Consider the following 15,011-nt stretch of genomic DNA (forward strand, 5'->3'; position numbering starts at 1 on the left):
GAGAACACTGCTGCTACCTGACGGTGACTGTAACATTAGGTCTGTACGGTGCCCATATTAGGACAGCGTCAGTCTCAGCAGGAGTTATTAGGTCCTGGTCAGACTGAGGATGTCCTAATACAGACACCATAGGTGTGTTATTTAACAATGGTCTGCATTCCAAATGGCACCTGGTTCCCTTTGTAGCAGAACTATTGTTGACCAGGGCCTACGGCGTTGACCAGGTCCTACGGTGTTGATCAGGGCCTACGGTGTTGACCAGGGCCTACGGTGTTGACCAGGTCCTACGGTGTTGACCAGGGCCTACGGTGTTGACCAGGGCCTGCGGTGTTGATCAGGGCCTACGGTGTTGATCAGGGCCTACGGTGTTGACCAGGGCCTACGGCGTTGACCAGGGCCTACGGTGTTGATCAGGGCCTACGGTGTTGACCAGGGCCTACGGTGTTGACCAGGGCCTGCGGTGTTGATCAGGGCCTACGGTGTTGATCAGGGCCTACGGTGTTGACCAGGGCCTACGGCGTTGACCAGGGCCTACGGTGTTGATCAGGGCCTACGGTGTTGACCAGGGCCTACGGTGTTGACCAGGGCCTACGGCGTTGACCAGGACCTACGGTGTTGACCAGGGCCTACGGTGTTGACCAGGGCCTATGGCGTTGACCAGGGCCTACGGTGTTGACCAGGGCCTACGGTGTTGACCAGGGCCTACGGTGTTGACCAGGGCCTACGGTGTTGACCAGGGCCTACGGCATGGACCAGGTCCTACGGTGTTGACCAGGGCCTGCGGTGTTGACCAGGGCCTACGGCGTTGACCAGGTCCTACGGTGTTGACCAGGGCCTACGGTGTTGACCAGGGCCTACGGTGTTGACCAGGCCCTACGGCGTTGACCAGGTCCTACGGTGTTGACCAGGGCCTACGGTGTTGACCAGGGCCTACGGCGTTGACCAGGTCCTACGGTGTTGACCAGGTCCTACGGCTGCTGGTGTTGACCAGGTCCTACGGCTGCTGGTCAACATAGTGTACTCTATGGGGAACAGGATGCCATTTGGAACACAGACCCTATTGAAGACCTTTCTAGCTATGTTGATTCGTTCTGTTGTTTGTGCACGGAAATGGAATTAAATACAACAAGGGCACGTTTTTGTTATTTTTCAACATAATATATTTTGCACTGAGACACACAAATGTGATAATACTGTACATTTTGTTTTTAGATGCGTGTATAAAGCCTCACCAGTGCCACATAGTTCAAATGTATACAATATTGTTGTACTGTGGAATGTTAATAGTCTTTTGGATTGCAATGTATCGCCTTTACACACAGTCTGCTGGTTGTCAACACTACAGGCCATAAAGGAGGGGCAGCTGACTGCCATAGAATTACCGGCCATAAAGCCTATAGAGGGGCATCTGCTTGCCATAGATCTGTAGTAAGGCCATAGAGGGAAGCTGCCTGCCATAGATCTGTAGTAAGGCCATAGAGGGAAGCTGACTGCCATAGATCTGTAGTAAGGCCATAGATGGAAGCTGCCTGCCATAGATCTGTAGTAAGGCCATAGAGGGAAGCTGCCTGCCATAGATCTGTAGTAAGACCATAGAGGGAAGCTGACTGCCATAGATCTGTAGTAAGGCCACAGAGGGAAGCTGGCTGCCATAGATCTGTAGTAAGGCCACAGAGGGAAGCTGGCTGCCATAGATCTGTAGTAAGGCCATAGAGGGAAGCTGCTTGCCATAGATCTGTGGTAAGGCCATAGAGGGAAGCTGGCTGCCATAGATCTGTGGTAAGGCCATAGAGGGAAGCTGACTGCCATAGATCTGTAGTAAGGCCATAGAGGGAAGCTGACTGCCATAGATCTGTAGTAAGGCTATAGAGGGAAGCTGACTGCCATAGATCTGTAGTAAGGCTATAGAGGGAAGCTGACTGCCATAGATCTGTAGTAAGGCCATAGAGGGAAGCTGCCTGCCATAGATCTGTAGTAAGGCCATAGAGGGAAGCTGACTGCCATAGATCTGTAGTAAGGCTATAGAGGGAAGCTGACTGCCATAGATCTGTAGTAAGGCTATAGAGGGAAGCTGACTGCCATAGATCTGTAGTATGGCTATATAAAGGGGTAGCTGAATGTTTGTAGCTACGTGAATGTCATAGAACTGTAGTATGGCTATATAAAGGGGTAGCTGAATGTTTGTAGCTACGTGAATGTCATAGAACTGTAGTATGGCTATATAAAGGGGTAGCTGAATGTTTGTAGCTACGTGAATGTCATAGAACTGTAGTAAGGCCATATAAAGGGGTAGCTGAATGTTTGTAGCTATGTGAATGCCGTAGAGCTGTAGTAAGGCTATATAATGGGGCAGGTGATTGTACATGTAGCTACAGTATAGCCATGAATATTGCTACAGTTAGAGTTTAGGCCATAGAGTTACAGTAATGCTAGATGTCTTATATCCATTAGAGCTACAGTAGAGAGACAGAAGTTTGACCATAGTTACAGAGAGAGGCAGCTGGATGCTACAGAAGGCTAACAGGTTTATACCAGAGATAGAGTAGTGACCATAGTTACAGAGAGAGGCAGAAGGTTTATACTAAGTGACAGGTTTATACTACAGAAGAGATACCAGAGTAGTGACCATAGTTACAGAGAGAGGCAGCTAGATGCTACAGAAGGCTAACAGGTTTATACCAGAGATAGAGTAGTGACCATAGTTACAGAGAGAGGCAGCTAGATGCTACAGAAGGCTAACAGGTTTATACCAGAGATAGAGTAGTTGACCATAGTTACAGAGAGAGGCAGCTGGATGCTACAGAAGGCTAACAGGTTTATACCAGAGATAGAGTAGTGACCATAGTTACAGAGAGAGGCAGCTGGATGCTACAGAAGGCTAACAGGTTTATACCAGAGATAGAGTAGTGACCATAGTTACAGAGAGAGGCAGCTAGATGCTTACAGGTTTATACCAGGATAGAGTAGTTACCATAACAGGTTTATACCAGAGATAGAGTAGTGACCATAGTTACAGAGAGAGGCAGCTGGATGGTTTATACCAGAGATAGAGTAGTGACCACAGCTGGATGCTACAGAAGGCTAACAGGTTTATACCAGAGATAGAGTATTGACCATAGTTACAGAGAGAGGCAGCTGAATGCTACAGAAGGCCAACAGGTTTATACCAGAGACATCACAATAAGACCTCAAACCTCCTGTTGTTACAGTCAGGACCTGTTCCCCACCGGAACAGAGAATTCACTATAAATAAATGTTTCTTTTTTCTGTACTCAATGATGTGTTTATTTGTTTCTGTGGCTCTTAATGTGGAATGAGTGGTGAAGTGGAAAACAAGACATAATATTTCAGTAGCTGGTATAATGGAAGTCAGCAGTCACCAGACATCAACACAGAAGAGAAGAGGCAAGGAGGGGAGGTTGAGAGGATGAGGAGAGAGGGGGAAGAGAGAAGGAGAGGAGGTTGAGAGGATGAGGAGAGAGGGGGAAGAGAGAAGGAGAGGAGGTTGAGAGGAGATGAAAGGAGAGGAGAGGAGAGAGGGGTAGCAGAGGAAAGGAGAGGAGAAGAGGAGAGGAGAAGAGAGGGGGTTGAGAGGTGATGAAAGGAGAGGAGGTTGAGAGCAGATGAAAGGAGAGGAGAGAGGGGTAGCAGAGGAGGAGGAGGAGGAGGAGAGAGGAGAGGAGGTTGAGAGGTGATGCAAGGAGAGGAGAGGAGAGGAGAGAGGGTAGCAGAGGAGAGGAGAGGAGAGGAGGAGGAGATGAGAGGTGGAGGAGAAGAGAAGAGAGGAGAGGAGAGGAGAGGAGAAGAGAGGATGTTGAGAGGTGATGAAAGGAGAGGAGGTTGAAAGCAGATGAAAGGAGAGGAGAGAGGGTAGGAGAGGAGAGGAGAGGAGAGGAGAGGAGAGGAGAGGAGAGGAGAGGAGAGGAGAGGAGAGGAGAGCAGGAGGAGGAAGAGGAGAGGGAGGACTCCGGTGAAGTTAGCTTTGTATTAAAGATTGGGACTTTGCTCATCAATACCTCTTCAATGGAACAGGGTGATAGAAACACCATATTCTACATCACCTGAAGATAGAGACTTTACATCCCTTGTCTTTACAATTCAGTGTCATATTTATTTTTGGAGGTGAAAATGTCGCTAAAATGTTTCTCTCCTCTGCTCCGAGGGTTAAGGGACCGTCTTAAAACTGCAACGCCTTCTAGCATTTTTCTACACTCGCATTAACATCCGCTAACCATGTGTCTTTGACCAATACAATTTGATTTGATTGCATGTTAAATGAACATTTGTAATATCTTCTCAACCACATAGAGATCTCAAACCGATTTGACATTGTTCTCTTCTCTCGAATTTACTTGATCTATTTTCTTACTTTTTAAAATTCATTTGAAATAAAAATACATCCTAAAAACGTCAATAGCTTCCACCCCATATGACTTTCACGAATACAACCAAATGTTATTGGTTCAGGGACCTCATCCCTGCAATCAATGGCAAATACTAGATTCAAATCAGGAATGCCTGACAGCTTGAAAGACGTTCTGGACACTACAGTGAAAATGGTTAACTTTGTTAAAGCAAGGCCGTGTATTTTCTGCACTATGCAACGATATGGGCAGCGACCATGTAACGCTTTTACAACATACAGGAGTGCCCTGGTTATCAAGGGGCAAAGTATTGACAAGTCTTTTTGAAATGAGAGACAAGCTTAAAGTTTTCTTTACTGACCATAATTGTCTGACCGTTTGCATGATGACGAGTTTCTCACATGACTGGCCTGTCTGGGTGATGTTTTTTCTCGCCTGAATGATCTGAATCTAGAATTACAGGGTCTCTCCGCAACTACATTCAATGTGCGGGACAAAATTGAGGTTGGAGCCCCTCTCTGTCTGCATTAACAAGGACAACACACAGGTTGGAGCCCCTCTCTGTCTGCATTAACAAGGTCAACACACAGGTTGGAGCCCCTCTCTGTCTGCATTAACAAGGTCAACACACAGGTTGGAGCCCCTCTCTGTCTGCATTAACAAGGACAACACACAGGTTGGAGCCCCTCTCTGTCTGCATTAACAAGGACAACACACAGGTTGGAGCCCCTCTCTGTCTGCATTAACAAGGACAACACACAGGTTGGAGCCCCTCTCTGTCTGCATTAACAAGGACAACACACAGGTTGGAGCCCCTCTCTGTCTGCATTAACAAGGTCAACACACAGGTTGGAGCCCCTCTCTGTCTGCATTAACAAGGACAACACACAGTTTGGAGCTCTTCTCTGTCTGCATTAACATGGACAACACACAGGTTGGAGCCCCTCTCTGTCTGCATTAACAAGGACAACACACAGGTTGGAGCCCCTCTCTGTCTGCATTAACAAGGACAACACACAGGTTGGAGCCCCTCTCTGTCTGCATTAACAAGGACAACACACATGTTGGAGCTCTTCTCTGTCTGCATTAACAAGGACAACACACAGGTTGGAGCCCCTCTCTGTCTGCATTAACAAGGTCAACACACAGGTTGGAGCCCCTCTCTGTCTGCATTAACAAGGACAACACACAGTTTGGAGCTCTTCTCTGTCTGCATTAACATGGACAACACACAGGTTGGAGCCCCTCTCTGTCTGCATTAACAAGGACAACACACAGGTTGGAGCCCCTCTCTGTCTGCATTAACAAGGTCAACACACAGGTTGGAGCTCTTCTCTGTCTGCATTAACAAGGACAACACACAGGTTGGAGCCCCTCTCTGTCTGCATTAACAAGGTCAACACACAGGTTGGAGCCCCTCTCTGTCTGCATTAACAAGGACAACACACAGGTTGGAGCTCTTCTCTGTCTGCATTAACAAGGTCAACACACAGGTTGGAGCCCCTCTCTGTCTGCATTAACAAGGACAACACACAGGTTGGAGCCCCTCTCTGTCTGCATTAACAAGGACAACACACAGGTTGGAGCTCTTCTCTGTCTGCATTAACAAGGACAACACACAGGTTGGAGCCCCTCTCTGTCTGCATTAACAAGGACAACACACAGGTTGGAGCTCTTCTCTGTCTGCATTAACAAGGACAACACACAGGTTGGAGCCCCTCTCTGTCTGCATTAACAAGGACAACACACAGGTTGGAGCCCCTCTCTGTCTGCATTAACAAGGACAACACACAGGTTGGAGCTCTTCTCTGTCTGCATTAACAAGGACAACACACAGGTTGGAGCCCCTCTCTGTCTGCATTAACAAGGACAACACACAGGTTGGAGCTCTTCTCTGTCTGCATTAACAAGGACAACACACAGGTTGGAGCCCCTCTCTGTCTGCATTAACAAGGACAACACACAGGTTGGAGCCCCTCTCTGTCTGCATTAACAAGGACAACACACAGGTTGGAGCCCCTCTCTGTCTGCATTAACAAGGACAACACACAGGTTGGAGCTCTTCTCTGTCTGCATTAACAAGGACAACACACAGGTTGGAGCCCCTCTCTGTCTGCATTAACAAGGACAACACACAGGTTGGAACCCCTCTCTGTCTGCATTAACAAGGACAACACACAGGTTGGAGCCCCTCTCTGTCTGCATTAACAAGGACAACACACAGGTTGGAGCTCTTCTCTGTCTGCATTAACAAGGTCAACACACAGGTTGGAGCCCCTCTCTGTCTGCATTAACAAGGACAACACACATGTTGGCGCTCTTCTCTGTCTGCATTAACAAGGTCAACACACAGGTTGGAGCCCCTCTATGTCTGCATTAACAAGGTCAACACACAGGTTGGAGCTCTTCTCTGTCTGCATTAACAAGGTCAACACACAGGTTGGAGCCCCTCTCTGTCTGCATTAACAAGGACAACACACAGGTTGGAGCTCTTCTCTGTCTGCATTAACATGGACAACACACAGGTTGGAGCTCTTCTCTGTCTGCATTAACAAGGTCAACACACAGGTTGGAGCCCCTCTCTGTCTGCATTAACAAGGACAACACACATGTTGGAGCTCTTCTGTCTGCATTAACAAGGACAACACACAGGTTGGAGCCCCTCTCTGTCTGCATTAACAAGGACAACACACAGGTTGGAGCCCCTCTCTGTCTGCATTAACAAGGACAACACACAGGTTGGAGCTCTTCTCTGTCTGCATTAACAAGGACAACACACAGGTTGGAGCTCTTCTGTCTGCATTAACAAGGACAACACACAGGTTGGAGCCCCTCTCTGTCTGCATTAACAAGGACAACACACAGGTTGGAGCCCCTCTCTGTCTGCATTAACAAGGACAACACACAGGTTGGAGCCCCTCTCTGTCTGCATTAACAAGGACAACACACAGGTTGGAGCCCCTCTCTGTCTGCATTAACAAGGACAACACACAGGTTGGAGCCCCTCTCTGTCTGCATTAACAAGGACAACACACAGGTTGGAGCCCTCTCTGTCTGCATTAACAAGGACAACACACAGGTTGGAGCCCCTCTCTGTCTGCATTAACAAGGACAAACACAGGTTGGAGCCCCTCTCTGTCTGCATTAACAAGGACAACACACAGGTTGGAGCCCCTCTCTGTCTGCATTAACAAGGACAACACACAGGTTGGAGCTCTTCTCTGTCTGCATTAACAAGGACAACACACAGGTTGGAGCTCTTCTCTGTCTGCATTAACAAGGACAACACACAGGTTGGAGCTCTTCTCTGTCTGCATTAACAAGGACAACACACAGGTTGGAGCTCTTCTGTCTGCATTAACAAGGACAACACACAGGTTGGAGCCCCTCTCTGTCTGCATTAACAAGGACAACACACAGGTTGGAGCCCTCTCTGTCTGCATTAACAAGGACAACACACAGGTTGGAGCCCCTCTCTGTCTGCATTAACAAGGACAACACACAGGTTGGAGCCCCTCTCTGTCTGCATTAACAAGGACAACACACAGGTTGGAGCTCTTCTCTGTCTGCATTAACAAGGACAACACACAGGTTGGAGCTCTTCTCTGTCTGCATTAACAAGGACAACACACAGGTTGGAGCCCTTCTCTGTCTGCATTAACAAGGACAACACACAGGTTGGAGCTCTTCTCTGTCTGCATTAACAAGGACAACACACAGGTTGGAGCCCCTCTCTGTCTGCATTAACAAGGACAACACACAGGTTGGAGCCCCTCTCTGTCTGCATTAACAAGGTCAACACACAGGTTGGAGCCCCTCTCTGTCTGCATTAACAAGGACAACACACAGGTTGGAGCTCCTCTCTGTCTGCATTAACAAGGACAACACACAGGTTGGAGCTCCTCTCTGTCTGCATTAACAAGGTCAACACACAGGTTGGAGCCCCTCTCTGTCTGCATTAACAAGAACAACAGACAGGTTGGAGCCCCTCTCTGTCTGCATTAACAAGGACAACACACAGGTTGGAGCTCCTCTCTGTCTGCATTAACAAGGACAACACACAGGTTGGAGCTCCTCTCTGTCTGCATTAACAAGGTCAACACACAGGTTGGAGCCCCTCTCTGTCTGCATTAACAAGAACAACACACAGGTTGGAGCTCTTCTCTGTCTGCATTAACAAGGACAACACACAGGTTGGAGCCCCTCTGTCTGCATTAACAAGAACAACACACAGGTTGGAGCTCTTCTCTGTCTGCATTAACAAGGACAACACACAGGTTGGAGCCCCTCTGTCTGCATTAACAAGGACAACACACAGGTTGGAGCTCTTCTCTGGCTGCATTAACAAGGACAACACACAGGTTGGAGCCCCTCTCTGTCTGCATTAACAAGGACAACACACAGGTTGGAGCCCCTCTCTGTCTGCATTAACAAGGACAACACACAGGTTGGAGCCCCTCTGTCTGCATTAACAAGGACAACACACAGGTTGGAGCTCTTCTCTGTCTGCATTAACAAGGACAACACACAGGTTGGAGCTCTTCTCTGTCTGCATTAACAAGGACAACACACAGGTTGGAGCCCCTCTGTCTGCATTAACAAGGACAACACACAGGTTGGAGCTCTTCTCTGGCTGCATTAACAAGGACAACACACAGGTTGGAGCCCCTCTCTGTCTGCATTAACAAGGACAACACACAGGTTGGAGCCCCTCAGTCTGCATTAACAAGGACAACACACAGGTTGGAGCTCTTCTCTGTCTGCATTAACAAGGACAACACACAGGTTGGAGCCCCTCAGTCTGCATTAACAAGGACAACACACAGGTTGGAGCTCTTCTCTGTCTGCATTAACAAGGACAACACACAGGTTGGAGCCCCTCAGTCTGCATTAACAAGGACAACACACAGGTTGGAGCCCCTCAGTCTGCATTAACAAGGACAACACACAGGTTGGAGCCCCTCTCTGTCTGCATTAACAAGGACAACACACAGGTTGGAGCTCTTCTCTGTCTGCATTAACAAGGACAACACACAGGTTGGAGCTCTTCTCTGTCTGCATTAACAAGGACAACACACAGGTTGGAGCTCTTCTCTGTCTGCATTAACAAGGACAACACACAGGTTGGAGCTCTTCTCTGTCTGCATTAACAAGGACAACACACAGGTTGGAGCTCTTCTCTGTCTGCATTAACAAGGACAACACACAGGTTGGAGCTCTTCTCTGTCTGCATTAACAATAACAACACACAGGTTGGAGCTCTTCTCTGTCTGCATTAACAAGGACAACACACAGGTTGGAGCCCTTCTCTGTCTGCATTAACAAGGACAACACACAGGTTGGAGCCCCTCTCTGTCTGCATTAACAAGGACAACACACAGGTTGGAGCCCCTCTCTGTCTGCATTAACAAGGACAACACACAGGTTGGAGCCCCTCTCTGTCTGCATTAACAAGGACAACACACAGGTTGGAGCCCCTCTCTGTCTGCATTAACAAGGACAACACACAGGTTGGAGCCCCTCTCTGTCTGCATTAACAAGAACAACACACAGGTTGGAGCTCTTCTCTGTCTGCATTAACAAGGACAACACACAGGTTGGAGCTCTTCTCTGTCTGCATTAACAAGGACAACACACAGGTTGGAGCTCTTCTCTGTCTGCATTAACAAGGACAACACACAGGTTGGAGCCCCTCTCTGTCTGCATTAACAAGGACAACACACAGGTTGGAGCTCTTCTCTGGCTGCATTAACAAGGACAACACACAGGTTGGAGCCCCTCTCTGTCTGCATTAACAAGGACAACACACAGGTTGGAGCTCTTCTCTGTCTGCATTAACAAGGACAACACACAGGTTGGAGCCCCTCAGTCTGCATTAACAAGGACAACACACAGGTTGGAGCTCTTCTCTGTCTGCATTAACAAGGACAACACACAGGTTGGAGCCCCTCAGTCTGCATTAACAAGGACAACACACAGGTTGGAGCCCCTCAGTCTGCATTAACAAGGACAACACACAGGTTGGAGCCCCTCTGTCTGCATTAACAAGGACAACACACAGGTTGGAGCCCCTCTCTGTCTGCATTAACAAGGACAACACACAGGTTGGAGCCCCTCTCTGTCTGCATTAACAAGGACAACACACAGGTTGGAGCCCCTCTCTGTCTGCATTAACAAGGACAACACACAGGTTGGAGCCCCTCTCTGTCTGCATTAACAAGAACAACACACAGGTTGGAGCTCTTCTCTGTCTGCATTAACAAGGACAACACACAGGTTGGAGCTCTTCTCTGTCTGCATTAACAAGGACAACACACAGGTTGGAGCTCTTCTCTGTCTGCATTAACAAGGACAACACACAGGTTGGAGCCCCTCTGTCTGCATTAACAAGGACAACACACAGGTTGGAGCTCTTCTCTGGCTGCATTAACAAGGACAACACACAGGTTGGAGCCCCTCTCTGTCTGCATTAACAAGGACAACACACAGGTTGGAGCTCTTCTCTGTCTGCATTAACAAGGACAACACACAGGTTGGAGCCCCTCAGTCTGCATTAACAAGGACAACACACAGGTTGGAGCCCCTCAGTCTGCATTAACAAGGACAACACACAGGTTGGAGCCCCTCAGTCTGCATTAACAAGGACAACACACAGGTTGGAGCCCCTCTCTGTCTGCATTAACAAGGTCAACACACATGTTGGAGCTCTTCTCTGTCTGCATTAACAAGGACAACACACAGGATGGAGCTCTTCTCTGTCTGCATTAACAAGGACAACACACAGGTTGGAGCTCTTCTCTGTCTGCATTAACAAGAACAACACACAGGTTGGAGCTCTTCTCTGTCTGCATTAACAAGGACAACACACAGGTTGGAGCCCTTCTCTGTCTGCATTAACAAGGACAACACACAGGTTGGAGCCCCTCTCTGTCTGCATTAACAAGGACAACACACAGGTTGGAGCCCCTCTCTGTCTGCATTAACAAGGACAACACACAGGTTGGAGCCCCTCTCTGTCTGCATTAACAAGGACAACACACAGGTTGTAGCCCCTCTCTGTCTGCATTAACAAGGACAACACACAGGTTGGAGCCCCTCTCTGTCTGCATTAACAAGAACAACACACAGGTTGGAGCTCTTCTCTGTCTGCATTAACAAGGACAACACACAGGTTGGAGCTCTTCTCTGTCTGCATTAACAAGGACAACACACAGGTTGGAGCTCTTCTCTGTCTGCATTAACAAGGACAACACACAGGTTGGAGCTCCTCTCTGTCTGCATTAACAAGGACAACACACAGGTTGGAGCTCTTCTCTGTCTGCATTAACAAGGACAACACACAGGTTGGAGCCCCTCTCTGTCTGCATTAACAAGGACAACACACAGGTTGGAGCTCTTCTCTGTCTGCATTAACAAGGACAACACACAGGTTGGAGCTCTTCTCTGTCTGCATTAACAAGGACAACACACAGGTTGGAGCCCCTCTCTGTCTGCATTAACAAGGACAACACACAGGTTGGAGCTCTTCTCTGTCTGCATTAACAAGGACAACGCACAGGTTGGAGCTCTTCTCTGTCTGCATTAACAAGGACAACACACAGGTTGGAGCTCCTCTCTGTCTGCATTAACAAGGACAACACACAGGTTGGAGCTCCTCTCTGTCTGCATTGACAAGGACAACACACAGGTCTTTCCATCATTGTATGATTTTTTGTGTGTAAATGAACTCAAGCTTACGGACAACGTCAAATGTGATATAGCGAAGCACCTGAGTGAGTTCGGTGTGATATTACGCAGGTACTTTCCTGAAACGGACGACACAAACAACTGGATTCGTTATTCTATTCATGCCCTGCCTCCAGTCCACTTACCGATATCTGAACAAGAGAGACTCATCCAAATTGCAACAAGCAGTTCTGTGAAAATGTAATTGAATCAGAAGCCACTGCCAGATGTCTGGATTGGGCTGCACTCAGAGTATCCTGCCTTGGCAAATCTTGCTGTTAGGACACTGATGCCATTTGTAACCACGTACCTATGTGAGAGTGGATTCTCGGCCATCACTAGCATGAAAACTAAATACTGGCACAGACTGTGTGTGGAAAATGATTTAAGACTGAGACTCTCTCCAATACAACCCAACATTGCAGAGTTATGTGCATCCTTTCAAACACACCCTTCTCATTAACCTGTCGTGAGTTATTCACAATTTGTTACAGTTTTACGGTTTTATATGTAAGATGGTTAAATAAAGAGAAAAATCATTGATTATTATAATATTATTATTTGTGCCCTGGTCCTATAAGAGCTCTTTATCACTTCTTATGAGCCGGGTTGTGACAAAAACTCCCTCATTCTTCTGTTTAATAAATGTATAGTATAGTATAGTGTGTGTGTGTGGCAGGCTTACAATGATGGCAAAAAAACAACATTTGAGAGTGTGCTGACCCTGGTGCTAGAGGGGGTACAGCTGACCCTGGTGCTAGAGGGGGTACAGCTGGTGCTACCAGACCCTGGTGCTAGAGGGGGTACAGCTGACCCTGGTGCTAGAGGGGGTACAGCTGACCCTGGTGCTAGAGGGGGTACAGCTGACCCTGGTGCTAGAGGGGTACAGCTGACCCTGGTGCTAGAGAGGGTACAGCTGACCCTGGTGCTAGAGGGGGTACAGCTGACCCTGGTGCTAGAGAGGGTACAGCTGGAGGTTGAATGTTTGAAGGAATACGGGACTTTAAAAAGTTTGGGAACCACTGTTCTAGAATGATACACTGTTGCCTAGCCAACGATGTAGAGTGTTCTAGAATGATACACTGTTGCCTAGCCAATGATGTGGGGTGTTCTAGAATGATACACTGTTGCCTAGCCAACGATGTGGGGTGTTCTAGAATGATACACTGTTGCCTAGCCAATGATGTGGGGTGTTCTAGAATGATACACTGTTGCCTAGCCAACGATGTGGGGTGTTCTAGAATGATACACTGTTGCCTAGCCAATGATGTGGGGTGTTCTAGAATGATACACTGTTGCCTAGCCAATGATGTGGGGTGTTCTAGAATGATACACTGTTGCCTAGCTAACGAGCTCTACCACATTAGAAGAGGAGAAACCTCCGTAAAGCACAGGAGGATCTAATACTCATGAGTGCTTGATCTTATTTAGTTCATATTCAGTCTTAAATTCCATTGCATTCCATTCATTTTAGGCTATTCAAATTAAATATGAGCTACAATTTAATTATCAAGATGTTGGTCCTAGATTTATACAACGTATATATATCAATCAAATGATATGCCTGCAGAGGTAGCAATAGCTACCTCTATCAGTCTATCATAGTTCATGTGTGATTCAATGACATTATGAAGGGCAGCTCAGAACAGCTGAAGATGGATTGTAAAGAACTGATTGGGTCTCTACTTGACATCAACAAACCCCCATAATGCCCTCTGCCCTCCCTAAATCATTGAACGGTTCAGCAGACTTGTATCCCTCCATAACTGGCTACCAGACTATTGCAGCTCTGTGGGTGTAACATTTATTGACAAATTTGATACCTTCTGGAAACTTCTTGCAAGAAAAGCTTGTTTTATTTTCTAGTAGGCTTAAATTGAAGATATAGAAAATACGATAAATAGTGGTGGCAATATCTTCCACTATTATCCTCAGTCATTTTCCATCCAAGTTGTCAGACCTCAGAGGCTTGTCATTGTTGATAGACACCTCTTCAACACCCACTTTACAGTATTCAAAATTACAACGCTTGTCTTTCATCATTTGGTCAGATATTTTTTTATTTATTTTACCTTTATTTTACTAGGCAAGTCAGTTAAGAACAAATTCTTATTTTCAATGACGGCCTAGGAACAGTGGGTTAACTGCCTGTTCAAGGGCAGAACGACAGATTTTGTACCTTGTCAGCTCGGGGATTTGAACTTGCAACCTTTCGGTTACTGGTGGCTGCTAATAGAGTGATAGATGTATCCCCACCCTAATAGAGTGATAGATGTATCCCCACCCTAATGGAGTGATAGATGTCTACATCATTTGTATCCCCACCCTAATGGAGTGATAGATGTATCCCCACCCTAATAGAGTGATAGATGTATCCCCACCCTAATGGAGTGATAGATGTATCCCCACCCTAATGGAGTGATAGATGTATCCCCACCCTAATAGAGTGATAGATGTATCCCCACCCTAATGGAGTGATAGATGTCTACATCATTTGTATCCCCACCCTAATGGAGTGATAGATGTATCCCCACCCTAATAGAGTGATAGATGTATCCCCACCCTAATGGAGTGATAGATGTATCCCCACCCTAATAGAGTGATGGATGTATCCCCACCCTAATAGAGTGATAGATGTATCCCCACCCTAATAGAGTGATAGATGTATCCCCACCCTAATGGAGTGATAGATGTATCCCCACCCTAATAGAGTGATAGATGTATCCCCACCCTAATGGAGTGATAGATGTATCCCCACCCTAATGGAGTGATAGATGTATCCCCACCCTAATGGAGTGATAGATGTATCCCCACCCTAATGGAGTGATAGATGTATCCCCACCCTAATGGAGTGATAGATGTATCCCCACCCTAATGGAGTGATAGATGTCTACATCATTTGTATCCCCACCCTAATGGAGT

General features: G+C 47.2%; 1 long non-coding RNA gene across 1 annotated transcript; it reads left to right on the forward strand.

Annotated features, from left to right (window-relative positions):
• Positions 1-2,621: 2,621 nt before the first annotated feature.
• Positions 2,622-3,271, forward strand: LOC135574626 (uncharacterized). The gene is made up of 2 exons (XR_010465490.1): positions 2,622-2,946; positions 3,078-3,271. It is a non-coding gene; the product is annotated as an uncharacterized LOC135574626 (long non-coding RNA).
• The last annotated feature ends 11,740 nt before the right edge of the window (positions 3,272-15,011 follow it).

The sequence above is a fragment of the Oncorhynchus nerka genome, linkage group LG13 (assembly GCF_034236695.1).
Source record: "Oncorhynchus nerka isolate Pitt River linkage group LG13, Oner_Uvic_2.0, whole genome shotgun sequence".
NCBI classification, from domain to species: domain Eukaryota; kingdom Metazoa; phylum Chordata; class Actinopteri; order Salmoniformes; family Salmonidae; genus Oncorhynchus; species Oncorhynchus nerka.